Genomic DNA, 16,961 nt, shown 5'->3' with positions numbered 1-16,961 from the left:
GTGTTTTCTTATCGGTTGTTGTGCAACAAGCGTACCACACGGGGATGGCGTGCACCAGCACACTCTTGAATGTGGCTCGATAGGACACTAGCAGGTCAGTCTGCAACCTGTTCCATCTCAAAACCCTCAGGAAATGGGCTTCAGTGGACAAAGGTGGGTCCACTGGAGACCCAAGACCCAAGAGTTCTGACAACAGTGCTGTTATCAGGGGAGAATTTTGATTGTTCTCTCATTTAAGCTACAGTCGTATTTTTAAATGGTTATAACAAAACAAAAAAACAAACACCAGAGGCATTGGCTGTATTTTTAGATAAATAGTTGTATATAATTTTATTGTTTTCAAAATTTGTGCATGACTTTTAAAATGTACAATTTCTATTTGCATCTCAAGTTATGAAAATCATTCCCTAAGCATGTTTGTGGTTTTTACAGTAAAACAAATATAACTACGACTAGGATTTTATGTTAGTGTGTGATTTTTTTTTTTTTTTACTGTACAGGCTACACAGTACATAGACTCAAAATTCACATGTGTAATGTAACTGAAATGTTTAATTTTGTGGGCTACAAAAAATAATGAAGTTATAGAATATATTTATATGAAACGTGTATATTTACTGCATTTGAACCATATGTAGCACCTGCAGATGTGTTTTAAAAAGGCTTTGATTTTGCCACCTCATTTGATTTTCATGCCACCCTAAGAAGATTTCTCTAGTTCCACCCCTGCACTCGACTATTAGAGAAGAATAATGCACTGCGCCACCAAGCAAAAAGTACCACTTTAAAATAAGACTCCCCTTATAGATGGCTAATAAATAGTTTATAGCTATATTATTAATTAATCTGTAAATGCTTTATAAACCATTATTAATGCTTTATAAACCATTATTAATGGTTTATTATGCATTAGTTAAGGGTGAGAAAGAGAAAAAACTGGCCGGTTTCTTGCCAAATAGTGAGCCAAATGTGTTCACCTATATATTTCATCTAGAGTTGCTATATTAAACATTTCAGACTAAGTTACTATCCTGTAAGCACAATCAGCATTTGTAAACATATTTTTTATCATATAAAATTGTACTTCATAAATACATTATAAATATCCACAACTATCAGTCGGAGCCTTGTTGTAAAGTGTAAAGCATGACACCATTTATTTATGATCAACAAACATTTCTAAGTATTACTTGGCATTATTATAAAAAGTATAAAGCACCAACAGTTATTTAGTATTGCTAAACTTATATACAAGCATTTTAAAGATAACTAAAACTATATTAAGGAAACAAATCCCATCCCTAAATCCACCACTGGCATAAAACAAAGGAAAATTATAATAATTATAACATAATAAATGATTATACCTTAACTGAAACTGCACAGCTGTATTATTTACTCTACACACATTTATACAAATCAAAATATTAAAAAAAACCAATAAAATAAACTAACAGGTAAATCTCTTAGTTGTGTGGAAACTCAACACATATGTGAACAGATCTTTGAAAAACGGTTGGTTTTGCAGATCTTTGCTTCAGTTCAATATGTTCAAAACAAACAAAACCACTTAGAACAAATTAGGGTTTCCGACAGATTTCCCTCTTCGAATTGGAAGCAAAGTACCAGCTGCCTTCATACCTTCTATTTTGTTTTTTACTTCATCACTGCCTTGAATTGCAGCCTCACATCGCTTAAGCTAGTACCGTCTCTCCACTAGGCCTGTTGGACAGTAGCTCCTGGAAAACATTGGGGACCGCAATAGCAAGCTCCCCAACTGATGAAGTGGACACAACAGTGTTCCTGTCGAGCCCATGCTTCTGGAAAGCTTTGGTCATGGTCTTCGTCTCTGGAAATGTCTTGAGGAGGGATTTGTATCGCTGCACAATGTCATTTAGCGTTTGAACTGAAAATGAAAACAAAGCAAATAATTAGAAAAGCAAATGCACAAAGCATACTAATCTATACATATATATACACACATAGACAGATATGTATATATGACGTAGCAAACACAGAGTAGTCTTTAGAACAAATTAAAATCATAATACTATTGTCATGGCTACTGAACGGACCCACGCGCAGACAGTTCTTTCAAGGAAACAAAAGGGGATTTATTTACAATAGGGATCACCTTAGTGCAAAAAATATGTACAGTGAGTTGGGAGGGGGTCCAGGGCTCCAGGGAGAGAAGGGGGGGGGGGGGGAATCCACACACACGCTTCCTCTTCCACTCAGTCACCGCCACCGCTCCTCCGCACACACGCACTCCTCTTCAGCCGCACTCACTCCAACACTCCACACACTGCCCCACTTGGACAGGTCCGGTGATTCGGTCCAGAATCTACAGACAGAAGGTCAAAGGTTAGTTCCACAACATAAAACACGTGTAAGCGATTCTTCTTTGAATATGCCGCGAGCACGAACTCAGGTGGTTCGACGTTCCAGCGGTGAGCTGCTCTGTGCCACTGCCTTAAATAGCAGCTGGGGAAATCAGCCAGATCAGCCGCAGGTGGACACCATCCACAGGGGTGCGTGGGCCAAGAGTGAGAGCCCGTAATGAGCTCCACCCAGGCAGAGAGGAGGAGGAGAGACAAAAAACTAAAACTAACAACAACAAAACCTGTAGCCAGCGTGGGCCAACCAGAGAGACACGGGGACCGTGACAACTATCTTTTATGTCACATTTATAGTATCCTCTTCTGTAAAATCTTCTCTTCCAAAATCTTTTGCTCACCACGCTGCCGGAGCTTCTTCTACTCCTTCTTGGGTTTCTTGACTCTTGAATGCTTTTTCTTGTATTTGTGTTTTCGCTTCTTTGGGGATGAAGATGAGGATGACCACACAGACAATACAGATGAAGATGCGGAAGATGAATCTGAGTTTTCAGAACCCTTCGAGGAAAATGGATCATTGAATGGTTCGTCTTTAGGTGGCTCTGCAGGATGCAAACAACAAAATGGCTGCTTTTAGAAACAAGATATTTGACACCACTCAGATTACACTGAGTGACAAAGATGTGCAGAGTAGCTGCTACTTCAAAGCCCCCTGCTTTTCAATTACACAATTGATGATTTAGTAAGCTTATGTGCTTAAACAGAATGACAATTTTGTTAAAGAAAATCATCATGTGAATAAAGTGTATTAAAAAAAAATTCCCCACTCGCCCCTGCGGGCGGTTTATCCTTCAAGCTCGGGTCCTCTACCAGAGGCCTGGGAGCTTGAGGGTCCTGCAGTATCTTAGCTGTTCCCAGGACTGCGCTGGAGCCACTCGCCTAGCTTGGGAGTCACCGCACCTAGTGCTCCGATTACCACGGGGACCACCGTTACCTTCACCCTCCACATCCTCTTCTCTGAGCCCTTGGTATTTCTCCAGCTTCTCGTGTTCCTTCTTCCTGATATTGCTGTCATTGGGAACCGCTACATCGATCACTACGGCCGTCTTCTTCTGTTTGTCTACCACCACTATGTCCGGTTGGTTAGCCACCACCATTTTGTCCGTCTGTATCTGGAAGTCCCACAGGATCTTAGCTCGGTCATTCTCCACCACCCTTGGGGGCATCTCCCATTTTGACCTCGGGACTTCCAGGTTATACTCGGCACAGATGTTCCTGTACACTATGCCGGCCACTTGGTTATGGCGTTCCATGTATGCCCTGCCTGCTAGCATCTTGCACCCTGCTGTTATGTGCTGGATTGTCTCTGGGGCATCTTTACACAGCCTGCACCTGGGGTCTTGCCTGGTGTGATAGACCCCAGCCTCTATGGATCTTGTGCTCAGAGCTTGTTCTTGTGCTGCCATGATTAGTGCCTCTGTGCTGTCTTTCAGTCCAGCTTTGTCCAGCCACTGGTAGGATTTCTGGATATCAGCCACCTCCTCTATCTGCCGGTGGTACATACCGTGCAGGGGCCTGTCCTTCCATGATGGTTCCTCGTCTCCCTCCTCTTTCTTGGGTTTCTGCTGCCTGAGGTATTCACTGAGCACTCGGTCAGTTGGGGCCATCTTCCCAATGTATTCTTGGATGTTTGTTGTCTCATCCTGGACTGTGGTGCTGACACTCACCAGTCCCCGGCCCCCTTCCTTCCGCTTAGCGTACAGCCTCACGGTGCTGGACTTGGGGTGAAACCCTCCATGCATGGTAAGGAGCTTTCTTGTCTTTATGTCAGTGGCTTCTATTGTTAGGTTTTGTATTGTTGATTGTCATTTATGCTTAGAAATATTTAACCATATATGCTTAGAGGTGTATAATCGATTGTGTAGTGATAGGATGTGTTGTGGAGGTAAGTATCAACGACACAGCCCTCAGTTCTCACTCCTTCTTTATTCGTCTCCAACATCAACTGCGCATATCGCGCCACAAAACACAGGAACACACTTCCTCTACACTGGGTGTGAGTGGAGCCCTCTAGTGGTCCACCACACATGCCCCCCCCCCCCGAACACCCAGCAGAACTAGTCCAGGACCCGGGGCTTAAGCAAAGGGCCGGAGCGGCTGAACTGGGGGGGTGGGGAACTGACAGAGGGCAACCCAGCCCGGGAGCGAGGCTGGCACTGGCGGTCAGAAAAAGCTGAAGACGACTCGGACTCCGTTGATTTCGGGTCGCTCCTGGGGGAAAAAACAGAATCCATCAGCCCCGCGGCGAGGGGCCTGGGCCGGGACCACCTGATCCTCTTGCATAACATGTGCAGGCTTAAGTCTGTCAACAGAGACAACTTCCTGCCGACCGCCAAAGTCCAAAACGAAATGTTTGTTGCCTGGTTTAAGAACCCTGAATGGCCCGTCATATGGTGGACGCAGCGGAGTCCTATGGGCATCGTGCCTGACGAAAACGAAACGAGCAGAGTCCAATGAACTCGGAACAAAGGTGTCAGGCAGGCAGTGGTGCACAGGACCAGGAACAGGAAATGAGTTTCTTGGGGGGCGAAAAGGCAACAAAGAGGTATCGAAACATGGGGGAGGGCTCTCAGGTAAGAATTCCCCGGGGACCCGGAGAGGCTGGCCGAGGACCAGTTCAGCCGGGGAAACCCCGAGGTCTTCTTTAACCGCGCTACGCAAACCCAGCAAAACCCACGGAAGACGTTCGACCCAGTCGCCACTTGTCAAGGAAGCACGGAGCGCGGCCTTAAGTGACCGGTGAAACCGTTCGCACATCCCATTAGCTTGCGGGTGGTATGCTGTGGTGCGGTGGACCTTGACTCCCAGGCCGTCAGCCATAGCAGACCAAAGCTCGGAAACAAACTGGGGGCCCCTGTCCGAGGTAATGTCAGCAGGGGGGCCGAAACGTGAAACCCACGTTGACAAAAATGTCCTGACCACCGTCGCCGCTGTCGTGGACGCCAGGGGTACCGCCTCCGGCCACCTGGTTGTGCGGTCCACCACAGTCAAAAGGTGCGTGAAACCCTGTGACTGCGGCAAGGGACCAACCAGGTCCACATGAACGTGATCGAAACGCCTACCCGGGACACGGAAAGGCTCGAGGGGTGCCTGTGTGTGCTGGTGGATTTTCGAGCGTTGGCATGGGATACAAACCGCCGCCCATTCTTTCACGGTCTTGCGAAGGCCCGGCCAAACAAACCTGGCGCTGACCAGCTTGACCGAGGCCCAGACGCCGGGATGAGAGAGGGCATGCACCGAGTCAAAAACACGACAACGCCACGAAAGGGGAACCACCGGGCGGGGGCGGCCGGTGGAAACGTCGCAAAGAAGGCGCGGACCGCCGTCCCACACCGGGGTGTCCTCCAGCACGAGGCCCGTTTTTGTTGACTGAAGGGCAAGGACGTCCGGGTCAGCACGTTGCTCGGCGGCCATGGCAGCGTAGTCAATGCCGACATACACCGGAGAAACCAACACACGTGAGAGACAGTCAGCGACGTGATTGGACTTACCAGCCACATGCTGAATGTCTGTGGTAAACTCAGAAATGGCCGCCAACTGGCGCTGCTGGCGTGCGCTCCATGGGTCAGAGACCTTGGACATCGCAAACGTCAAAGGTTTGTGGTCAACGTACGCAGCAAAGTTGCGACCCTCGAGGAAAAAACGAAAATGCAGTGTTGCGAGGTGCAGGGCCAGCAACTCCCTGTCAAAAACACTGTACTTGCGTTCAGCATCCCGGAGCGTACGACTGAAAAAGGCGAGTGGTTGCCAGAGACCTGAAACCCGCTGTTCCAACACTCCGCCCACTGCCACGTCCGAGGCGTCGGTGGTCAACGCGATCTCCGCCGACGGAAGCGGGTGGGCCAGCAGGGCGGCGTCAGCCAGCGCAGACTTGGCTGCGGAAAACGCACGGACGCGTTCAGGCAGCCAGTCAACCGGATCTTTGGCTGTTTTACCTTTTAAGGCAGCATAGAGTGGCTGTAGCAGGTGGGCAGCTCTGGGGAGAAAGCGGTTGTAAAAATTTATCATCCCCAAGAACTCCTGCAACGCTTTAACCGACGTGGGACGCGGGAAAGCCGAAACGGCCTGGACTCTGTCGGGCAACGGAACCACACCGCAGCGGAAATGCGGTGCCCGAGGAAATCCAGAACAGGCAACCCAAACTGGCACTTGGAAGGGTTGATGATCAGGCCGTTCGCTGTGTTAAGATTCAATATTGAGGAAGGGTACAAGAGGTGATCGAAGAATAACCACACCGATCCGGCCGGGTGAAGTCAAACGATGATTTTAATGAACACACGCGTGGGAAGACAACTCTGTACGCAGACAGGAAGTAGTCTTCGACTTAATCAAAGCATGAACAGATATTTTATAGCATCAGGGTTTATTTACTGACGCCCCTTCATGCGTCACAGATACATTTTATACATAGATCAGATCAACATCATCATGACTTTTCACCCAGAAAATCATCTTCTATTTTCATGGCTTGGTACTTTCTGTGTACCTTTCAGTTCTTGTCTTGTTCCTCTTTCTTGCCGAGACAACAAGGAACGGTTCCTCTTTTACCGAGACACTTTTGCAGTTACAACCAGACATGAGTAATCTCTCCTCTAAATAAATTTAACTCTATGTGTGTGTATGTGTTGACCTCACATGCTCTTTGTGTCACCTCTTCACCTACTGTCTGTGTCTCGTCCTCAAATGCTCTTTCTCAATTCACCTGTTGCACTTCTGACCTTTTACCAGACCAGAAGCTCACTGAGACTATGTGTATGTCTTCTACTAAATAAATGTTTTAACCAAGAACCTCTACTAAAACCTTAACATAAAATGACCTGATATAAGTGTTTTGTAAGCATGTATTGCGATTCCTTCTATGGCTCCAAGTCACTTGCACAATAGATTGTCCGAACATCGCGCCGAACAAAGCTTCCGACCCCCAATTGATTGACCGAGCTCCAACTCTTTAATAAGCACAGATATGCCTTGTGTATGAAATAGTCATAACTGCTTAAGGCCTTCTTAAAGCTATCTGTTACATTGTTAAAGCCTCGTCTTAGCCTGCGGCTCAAAATAACTTCCTGCTTTCACTTCTGCATACAACTTCCTGTCAGCCTGCAACTCAGTCTTTCTGAAAGAGACACTGTTTAAACCTCTGAATGCAATATCCATGCTGCAGATTATATTATTAATGCAATGACAATTATTTAACAATAGCAGTAAAATAATTCCCCTTCTCGACAGCTGCTAGTCCGTCGGCAGCGGTAGGGGGAAGGAGGCTCTTCTGGGAGCTGGAGTCCACGAGAAAACGTCTCCCGGAGCGCGAGTCCTCTATGAAGAGCAGCCTTTCTGTATTGCCAGCGGTCGCGGCTGCTACGGCGCGCTGGCGGGTCCGTTTCCCTGGGCCGTGAAAGCGCAAGGCGGCAGGCAGCGACGCGCTCTGTCGCCAAAACGCTGATGGTAGAAACAGATGCTCTTTCCGCGGTGCCGGCGTGTAGCAATCCCTGCCGTCAGCAAGGGGGCGGATGCTCCGGGGGAGGCAGGTGGAGGCGTGGAAGGTGCCGCCGGCGTGTCTGTAGCCAGGGCGTGAACGTCGAAAGTGCGGCTAGCCAGGAGAATGCGATCCGCTTCTTCAGCCAGGGAGCGATAATCCTTCGCAGGCAGAAGCGGAGAGTTCGCGAGGACAGCTCTCACAGCGGCCGGTAGTTGGCGAAGGAAGAGGTGCACGAAGAGGAAACCACCGTCATCCGGCCCGAGCAACGATAGCATGTTCTCCATGAGCTCAAGCGCGGTACCGCCACCCAAGCCTGACAGGTTGAGGAGCTTTTCGGCTCGTTCGGCGTCGGAGAGGGCATAGCGCCGAAGAAGCAGCTCTTTGAGGGCGGCGTATTTCCCTTGGGCGGGTGGGTCCCGGAGGAGCGCCATCGCGCGACGGGTGGCCAGCGGGTCGAGCGAGGCCACCACATGGTGATACTTCGTGTCGTCAGCCGAGATGCCGCGAAGGGCGAACTGAGCCTCCACGTGTACGAACCATGACGGGGGGTCATGGAGCCAAAAGTCCGGCAGTTTCAGCGCCACAGCGAACGTAGCTGCAACAGGAGGCGGAGGTCCGGCGGCCGCTGATGCATCCATAGCGGAGTGTGCGTTATCTACGGCCCGTTGCATGCTCGAGTCAGGGGTCACCAATGTGGAGGTAAGCATCAACGACACAGCTCTCAGTTCTCACTCCTTCTTTATTCGTCTCCAACATCAACTGCGCATATCGCGCCACAAAACACAGGAACACACTTCCTCTACACTGGGTGTGAGTGGAGCCCTCTAGTGGTCCACCACAGTGTGATCTTTAACAGGCTGCAAAGGCTTGGTGTGTATTCCACACTGGAATGCACACCTACATCCTGGGAGCATGAGAAGAGGTCGTACCTTGTTTTATTGTTTTTTGGTAGGATAAACGTGGCTATATCTGTTTTAGGCTAAGTGCCTTTTGTTTAGATGAACTGTTGGACTTCCAGACCAGCAGGTTTAGGGAAGTCATTTATGGGGTCACACACACACACACACACACACACACACACACACACACACACACACACACACACACACACACACAGTATTCTTTGTTCACATGTATACCTATGTAAGATGTTATATGTTAATGACCCTATGCATATTCATGAAACCACAATAAAAGGAGTGCTATGGGGAACCTGGCTAAGAGTCTGACGGAGGTCAAGTGGTGGAACGACACTTGGCTCCAGGCAGGTGTCCCTCATGCATGAGTAAGAAGAAGAACTTTGCCTACTTCGTGTCTTGCTTGCTGTGTAATTATATTGTCTTCAACGTTCCAGCGAATAGGTTCAAGCTACAAACCTATCATCTATCTCCTCCTTTGGCCAGCCTATTACCCCAGCAGGGTACCTGATCACAGGCAGGGTGTAGGTGTTGATGATAGCTGACTTCGGAGAAAATGTCTCTCTCCTTCCAGTTCTTCAGTTCTCTTCTTTTGCCACTCCAGTTTCTCCTTAAGAAAAGTCAGTTTCTCTCACTCCTTGTTAAGAAGGGCAGTTGCAGTAGGGGCAGGATTAGAAGAAGAATCTAAAGTACAAACAATTATTAAATGACAATACTAAAATAATTTATAATCTAAACTTGGGAAAAATATTGATTAAAACGCTCACAACTTGAATTTATAAAAAGCCACTTTGTAAAAAAAGTTATGTTATATACACCTATGGTGGTTCAGACGTTTCTAAATCAAGGCAAATAATTCTTATGTGTACTGCCTTACTGGGGTGGTTAATATAAATTTAATGATGCACATAAACAAAACTAAAAATATACAACTAAGTGATATCAATTTTTGGAATAACCAATAGCAATAGAGCTATTCACATGTTATGTGATGTTAGTTAGCCACTGTAGCTAGCAGCCAAATGGCTCGGTAGCTAGGTAGCTAGCAATATACTCACCTTCATGTCTAACTGCTGATGTCGTTGGCTTAGTGCAATCTAGATCTTTTTGTATCTCTTCGAACATGTGCTAACAAATTTTTATCTTCTACTCCATCCATGGCGCGGCAACTTGAACGAGTGCCTTCAGTGTGTCTGTTCGTGCCCCTGTGGCTTGACCTTCCAGAGCGCTCCACTGGCTGTCGCGCTCTGATAGGAGGGGCTTTATTTCCTTAATAAAGTTAACTGTGATTGGATGTTTGTATAAGCTCCTCTGCGTTTAAATAGACCCTGTGCACGAGAAAATGCTAACTTCCTGGTTTGAGACCAGATGTGGGGTTGTACATTTCCAGTAGCTTTGCTACTGCGAAGATAAACTCCAAAATCCAAAACTCGAAAACTGAAAGAGTTACAAAGAGCAGAAGGTGGGAACACTCACCGCTGTTGTGTCATAAAAAATCTAATGATCAATTTTGACGTTTAAAGAGTTTCGATCGATCAGCTGTTTACATCACTCAACACAAGCAGAACTGCATCACTGCAGCAGAAGACACATCGTCCACATGCAGAAGCACATCTCTGTATCGTGACTGGTCTTATGATTTAAACAGGCAAATGTTCAGCATTCAAACTACAGGTGAAGAACAGTCAAACCAGATGTTTCCCGTTATGTCGAGATCAGCTAGTCAAGTACACACCTACACAGCATGTTAACAAACCGTGAAAAAAGCCACACAAAAAATGAATGATTGCTGATAAGGGTTTCTATACATTAGTATGTACGAAGGGTATGTTTTGACTTACCTTCAAAATTACAGTGGTCCCTCGCTATAACGCGGTTCACCTTTCACCTCGCTGTTTCGCAGATTTTTTAGTGCAAGTTTGCTTATTTTTACGTCACATTGTGTCCTGCGTCCTGATCGCTGCAGACGATCTCCTCCGTGACGTCTCTCCTGTACAGTACAGAATCGCTGCATCGATGCTAGCAGTGTGACTCTGCAGTGCAGTGCTGGATGTCCACGATGTCCACCAAACGTTTTGCACCGTCTGAAAATAAAATTGGCTGCTTGATTTCACCTCTCGCTGGTTATTTTTAGAACATAACACCTGCGATAAACTATGGAACGCCAGGACTGCCATAATGAATTAATTAAATACACCATTAAATAATTAATTAAATGTGGCAATAATTAATTAAAATTGGAATTAATTAATTAAATAAATAGTTATGACACATGTAATTAATTAATTATTGACACATTTAATTAATTATTTAATGATATATTTATTTATTTCATTTTGGCAGTCCTGGCGCCTGGCTCTCATCATGAAATAATTTTATCTGTCAGCCTCACCCATCAAACTCAGGGGGCGGGGTTAACGCTGATCGAGTCAAAACCATTGCTTTGGCCTGGTGGCCATTGTTTCTAGCACACAACAACCGGCATGTGGAAGCTAACAGAACTGAGCTTTGAAAAACCCTGTGTGTGTGTCACCAAATACCGTTTTAATATTTTTTAGCCGAGAATGTAGTGGTTTAATCTTCATGTGTCTGGTCGGTTTGTCAAGATACAGCCTCTTTGCAAAAGTGCTTCGATGATGTCGGAGATGTCTGCCCAGTCTCACGGCAAAGCGTGGGATAGACCCGCTCGCCTCGCAAGCAATCCCACCGACAAAGCGCAGGCCCCGGTACACAGCTGTAGTAACCCCCGCTGACTTCTTTTACTGAGGTTATATTTATCGATGTTTTATTTCCTGATGTTCTTATGTGTCCTACGTGTTTCAGTCTGAATTATAACTAACATTAAAAACATGTTTAAGGAGGAGAGAGAGCAAATAAATCTGTTTAACATCTGATCTTTGGGTTTTTGTTCAGTAATCAGCGTGACCTGTGCATAAACGCATAAAAGAGATAACGTTGGTGTTTCCGTCATGTAGTAACTGCTGGCTTTAACTGTACAAAGGTTGTTCGACACTATGAAACACATACAGACTTCATGATGTTCGGCTAATATTTTTATTGTGAATATTAATCATGCTGACCTCGCTCTGTACACCACGCAGCGAGGTCAGCATATCCACGATATCCTCAGCTCCATGAGTTAACACAAAGTTTCCCAGCTGACTATCTAACTGCCAACTATTCCAGAGACGTGAAAATATACAGCATAAAGAAAAGTGTAAGAGACTCAGCAGCAGATTAGAATAACAGTTATACATTTAATGAATCACCAAATGAATCCAAGAAACGAGCAAACCTGTTACGACAATTTGAATTTGTATTCCCTCAGCTGCAGACTCGCTGCTGTTTAAATGTTTGAAAAGGAAGATTAGATATAAACAAACGTCAAACATAGACTCAGTCTGCCTTCACATTTGATATGAGGCCAGCACGTATAGTGGCCTCAGCTATTACTGAAATACACGTGCTATATCATAAACTATGATATAAACAGGGAGGTCCTATTAACATGTTTAGTTTTAAAGGACACCTTCCTGCCTTTAGTCTCATTCATGAGCAGTATTAGTTTTCTTCTAACATCCAGAAGTCTGCACCATGTGTTTCATAGTTTGTAACAAGCCTTTGACAGGTAAACATAACATGACCGAAAAAGCAAAAAAAAAAGAGAGAGAGAGAGAGTGTTGACATAAGAAGAGAAAATTCTCTCAATTATGGAGACAGACAAATGGTTCATTTATGTTTGATGTGTGTTTATTCCTCCCTAAATATCGTCGGTGAAGTTCGCCATGCATGTCAGATTTTCCTGCGCATTTTTATACCTCTGCCAACAGAGAGAAAAAAAATCACATTCTAACAGACAGCTGGTGCTTAGAATACAGTTGAATAACTATTAAAAAACAGATGATATTTAGATGATAGTTCAGTCTAACACATGTGCCAGTGAACCATTAAACGTCTGTGAAACTATGCAGTTATGAAACGTAACTTTAACCTCAGCCAAACCGATTTGCTCAGTTGTAAATAAAACAGCGAAGTAAACGTGACCCGACAGACAGAACCTGAGTGAATGAAGTCCAGCGTTTAACCACTGAGAGCTAAAACTCAGCTGAGGTTTGAAAGCTGTGTGCCGGTGATTGGACATCAGCCGCTGATGAAGCTGGTTCGCCTATAAAGTGCTCTGTAAGGAAACGAGCTCCAGCAGCTCTGCGCTCGGGGAAAACACTATATTTACTTATCTTGTGCAGTTAAACTGTGACTATCACCAGGTAACTAGGCGTGTTTCTTGAATTAGCAGCAGGTGTTAAACAGCTGACAGATGAGGAGGAGGATGCATGCAGGTAAACTGAGGGTCTGTTGAGCTGATCGCTGGTTTCGTGAGAAAAATGTCAGCTCGTTCTTTATGTTACAGAAGCACAGAGACACAAGACCAGGCGGAAAGAGACGATCGTTCGGTGAAAATGAGAATCTGCGAATGCAACATGTGGAACACGGAGAGTGGAATATGTAAACAAACCGGTTAACGTAACCCCCTCGGTGCACTCTGCATGCTAACTGTTAGCAGAGCTAGTGAAATCTCTGAAAACATCTGAGCACTTTTGCAAACATGTTCTATGTTGACAACCTGACCAGACGTACGTCGCGACATTCGCGGCTAAAACACTGTTAAAAGTGTAGCTGGTGACAGAAAAACGGGGTATTTTAAAACTACACCACCACCATTGCTGCTTGTGATTTGATCTGCATTCTGGGATACCTGGCTGCCCCAAGTCTACACAAGCAATCGATTTTCTAGGATCGACCTGTTTTGACTTACTTTGCACGGCAACCAATCAAATGTTAGAGAAGCTGCATGGGCAGCGTTAACCCCGCCCCCTGAGTTTGATGGGTGAGGCTGACAGATAAAATTATTTCATGACGAGAGCCAGGCGTCAGGACTGCCAAAATGAAATAAATAAATATATCATTAAATAATTAATTAAATGTGTCAATAATTAATTAAATGTGTCAATAATTAATGAAATGTGTCAATAATTAATTAAAATGTGAAATACATAAATAATTAATTAAATGTGTCAATAATTAATTAATTACATGGGTCAATAATTAATTAAAATGTGAAATACATAAATAATTAATTAAATGTGTCAATAATTAATTAATTACATGTGTCATAACTATTTATTTAATTAATTAATTCCAATTTTAATTAATTATTGCCACATTTAATTAATTATTTAATGGTGTATTTAATTAATTCATTATGGCAGTCCTGGCGTTCCATAATAAACGAGGGACAGCTGAGAAATATAACATTTGAATCCTTTTCTCTTTTGCTCTGAGGCGCGGGGAAAAATATCGACAAGTCGATGAACATCATTTACAGATATATTGGGTAAATGCCCGAGACATCTATAGAAATGTAAATCGCCGCTTGATTCATTCATTTGCTTAACTTGTTTTGGACCGTAAACTAGGCGCGAATAGGACACCGGAAACACAGCTCCCCACAGGAGTTTCCGCACCGGAAGTAGCATATGCTAACGTGCACACAGTCTTTTAAGTTTGTTTTCCCTCCCTTTGGCGGCAGAACATATTTTTTAGCATGAATCCAGCAGGTAGATCTACATAACAAAGTCGGAGATACATTATAACAGGTGAAACAATCCTCTTTTTTGCGTGGAACTATTTTTGATTATAGGGCTTGTTTTATATAGCATGTGAAGTTCTTTAACTCTGAACCGATTTGCACTAGACTCCCATAGAGTATTTTACGGTGTTTCGAGGTGATAATAAAATTAATTACTCATGTTTTCCACCAGAATGTCTTTGGGAATGAGATTGTGCGCCAGAATAGAAGGAAAACAAACTAAATATAAGGCACTCAGGCTCATTAAATGGCTGCAGAAGAAACACCTGCTAAAAAAGAAGCTTAGATGCCCTGTTTGTCACCATAAGATGAAAATGATTTTCGTGGTGAAGAAAGACCAATATATGTGGTATGTATAATGCATGATAATGTAGTGCATGTTAAATATTACAAAATATTTCTGTTATCAATGCAAGAGGCAGCAGTAACCCCTTTTCATTATTATTTTCTTCATACTTAATTTTGTGATTATCTTTTCAATGAATGCTCTTGTTTAAGGGTCCATTTCTTTATTTTACTCATTGATACAGTGGGGCAAAAAAGTATTTAGTCAGCCACCGATTGTGCAAGTTCCCCCACTTAAAATGATGACAGAGGTCAGTAATTTGCACCAGAGGTACACTTCAACTGTGAGAGACAGAATGTGAAAAAAAAATCCATGAATCCACATGGTAGGATTTGTAAAGAATTTATTCGTAAATCAGGGTGGAAAATAAGTATTTGGTCACCTCAAACAAGGAAAATCTCTGGCTCTCACAGACCTGTAACATCTTCTGTAAGAAGCTTTTCTGTCCCCCACTCGTTACCTGTATGAATGGCACCTGTTTGAACTCATCATCTGTATAAAAGACACCTGTCCACAGCCTCAAACAGTCAGACTCCAAACTCCGCCATGGCCAAGACCAAAGAGCTTTCGAAGGACACCAGGAAAAGTATTGTAGACCTGCACCAGACTGGGAAGAGTGAATCTACAATAGGCAAGCAGCTTGGTGTGAAAAAATCAACTGTGGGAGCAATCATCAGAAAATGGAAGACATACAAGACCACTGATAATCTCCCTCCATCTGGGGCTCCACGCAAGATCTCATCCCGTGGGGTCAAAATGATCATGAGAACGGTGAGCAAAGATCCCAGAACCACACAGGGGGACCTGGTGAATGACCTGCAGAGAGCTGGGACCAAAGTAACAAAGGTCACCATCAGTAACACACTACAACGGCAGGGAATCAAATCCCGCAGTGCCAGACGTGTTCCGCTGCTGAAGCCAGTGCATGTCCAGGCCCGTCTGAAGTTTGCCAGAGAGCACATGGATGATACAGCAGAGGATTGGGAGAATGTCATGTGGTCAGATGAAACCAAAGTAGAACTATTTGGTATAAACTCAACTCGTCGTGTTTGGAGGAAGAAGAATACTGAGTTGCATCCCAAGAACACCATACCTACTGTGAAGCATGGGGGTGGAAACATCATGCTATGGGGCTGTTTTTCTGCCAAGGGGACAGGACGACTGATCCGTGTTAAGGACAGAATGAATGGGGCCATGTATCGTGAGATTTTGAGCCAAAACCTCCTTCCATCAGTGAGAACTTTGAAGATGAAACGAGGCTGGGTCTTCCAACATGACAATGATCCAAAACACACCGCCCGGGCAACAAAGGAGTGGCTCCGTAAGAAGCATTTGAAAGTCCTGGAGTGGCCTAGCCAGTCTCCAGACCTCAACCCCATAGAAAATCTGTGGCGGGAGTTGAAAGTCCGTGTTGCTCGGCGACAGCCCCAAAACATCACTGCTCTCGAGAAGATCTGCATGGAAGAATGGGCCAAAATAGCAGCTACTGTGTGTGCAAACCTGGTAAAGACCTATAGTAAACGTTTGACCTCTGTTATTGCCAACAAAGGTTATGTTACAAAGTATTGAGTTGTATTTTTGTTATTGACCAAATACTTATTTTCCACCCTGATTTACCAATAAATTCTTTACAAATCCTACCATGTGGATTCATGGATTTTTTTTTCACATTCTGTCTCTCACAGTTGAAGTGTACCTCTGGTGCAAATTACTGACCTCTGTCATCATTTTAAGTGGGGGAACTTGCACAATCGGTGGCTGACTAAATACTTTTTTGCCCCACTGTATGTTCTCAGGTGCTGCAAATGAGCAAGTCATAGGAAAGTTTCCAGAACAAATAGAACTGGCTCCCTCTTTGAGAAATCAAAAACATCTCTTTTCAGTTGGATGAAGTTCATTTACAGGTATATGTAGATGTAGACATTAATAGCAATGCACCTTTCATAATTGAACACCAATACAAGACTTGTGAAATAAAATTAGGGCCTCAGTAAGTAATAATTGTCTCAATTTCTATCACAGATTTTCACAAGGGCTCAGGCTCAGACAAATAGATATGATCAATGATGAAGTGGCTGGCAGCTCCAGAACACTAAGTAGCATGGCAAGACACATTTGACATGTTTGCATACGTGCAATTAAAAGACACAGATGTGGTTATAGATGAAAGCTGTCTCCG

At 44.5% G+C, this 16,961-nt stretch overlaps 1 pseudogene; it reads right to left on the bottom strand.

Moving 5' to 3' along the window:
- Nucleotides 1–1,570: 1,570 nt before the first annotated feature.
- Nucleotides 1,571–9,914, bottom strand: LOC113033272 (coiled-coil domain-containing protein 106-like; annotated as a pseudogene).
- Nucleotides 9,915–16,961: the final 7,047 nt, after the last annotated feature.

The sequence above is a fragment of the Astatotilapia calliptera genome, chromosome 12, assembly GCF_900246225.1.
Source record: "Astatotilapia calliptera chromosome 12, fAstCal1.2, whole genome shotgun sequence".
Taxonomy (NCBI): Eukaryota; Metazoa; Chordata; class Actinopteri; order Cichliformes; family Cichlidae; genus Astatotilapia; species Astatotilapia calliptera.
This window is presented reverse-complemented; position numbering and strand designations above follow the sequence as displayed.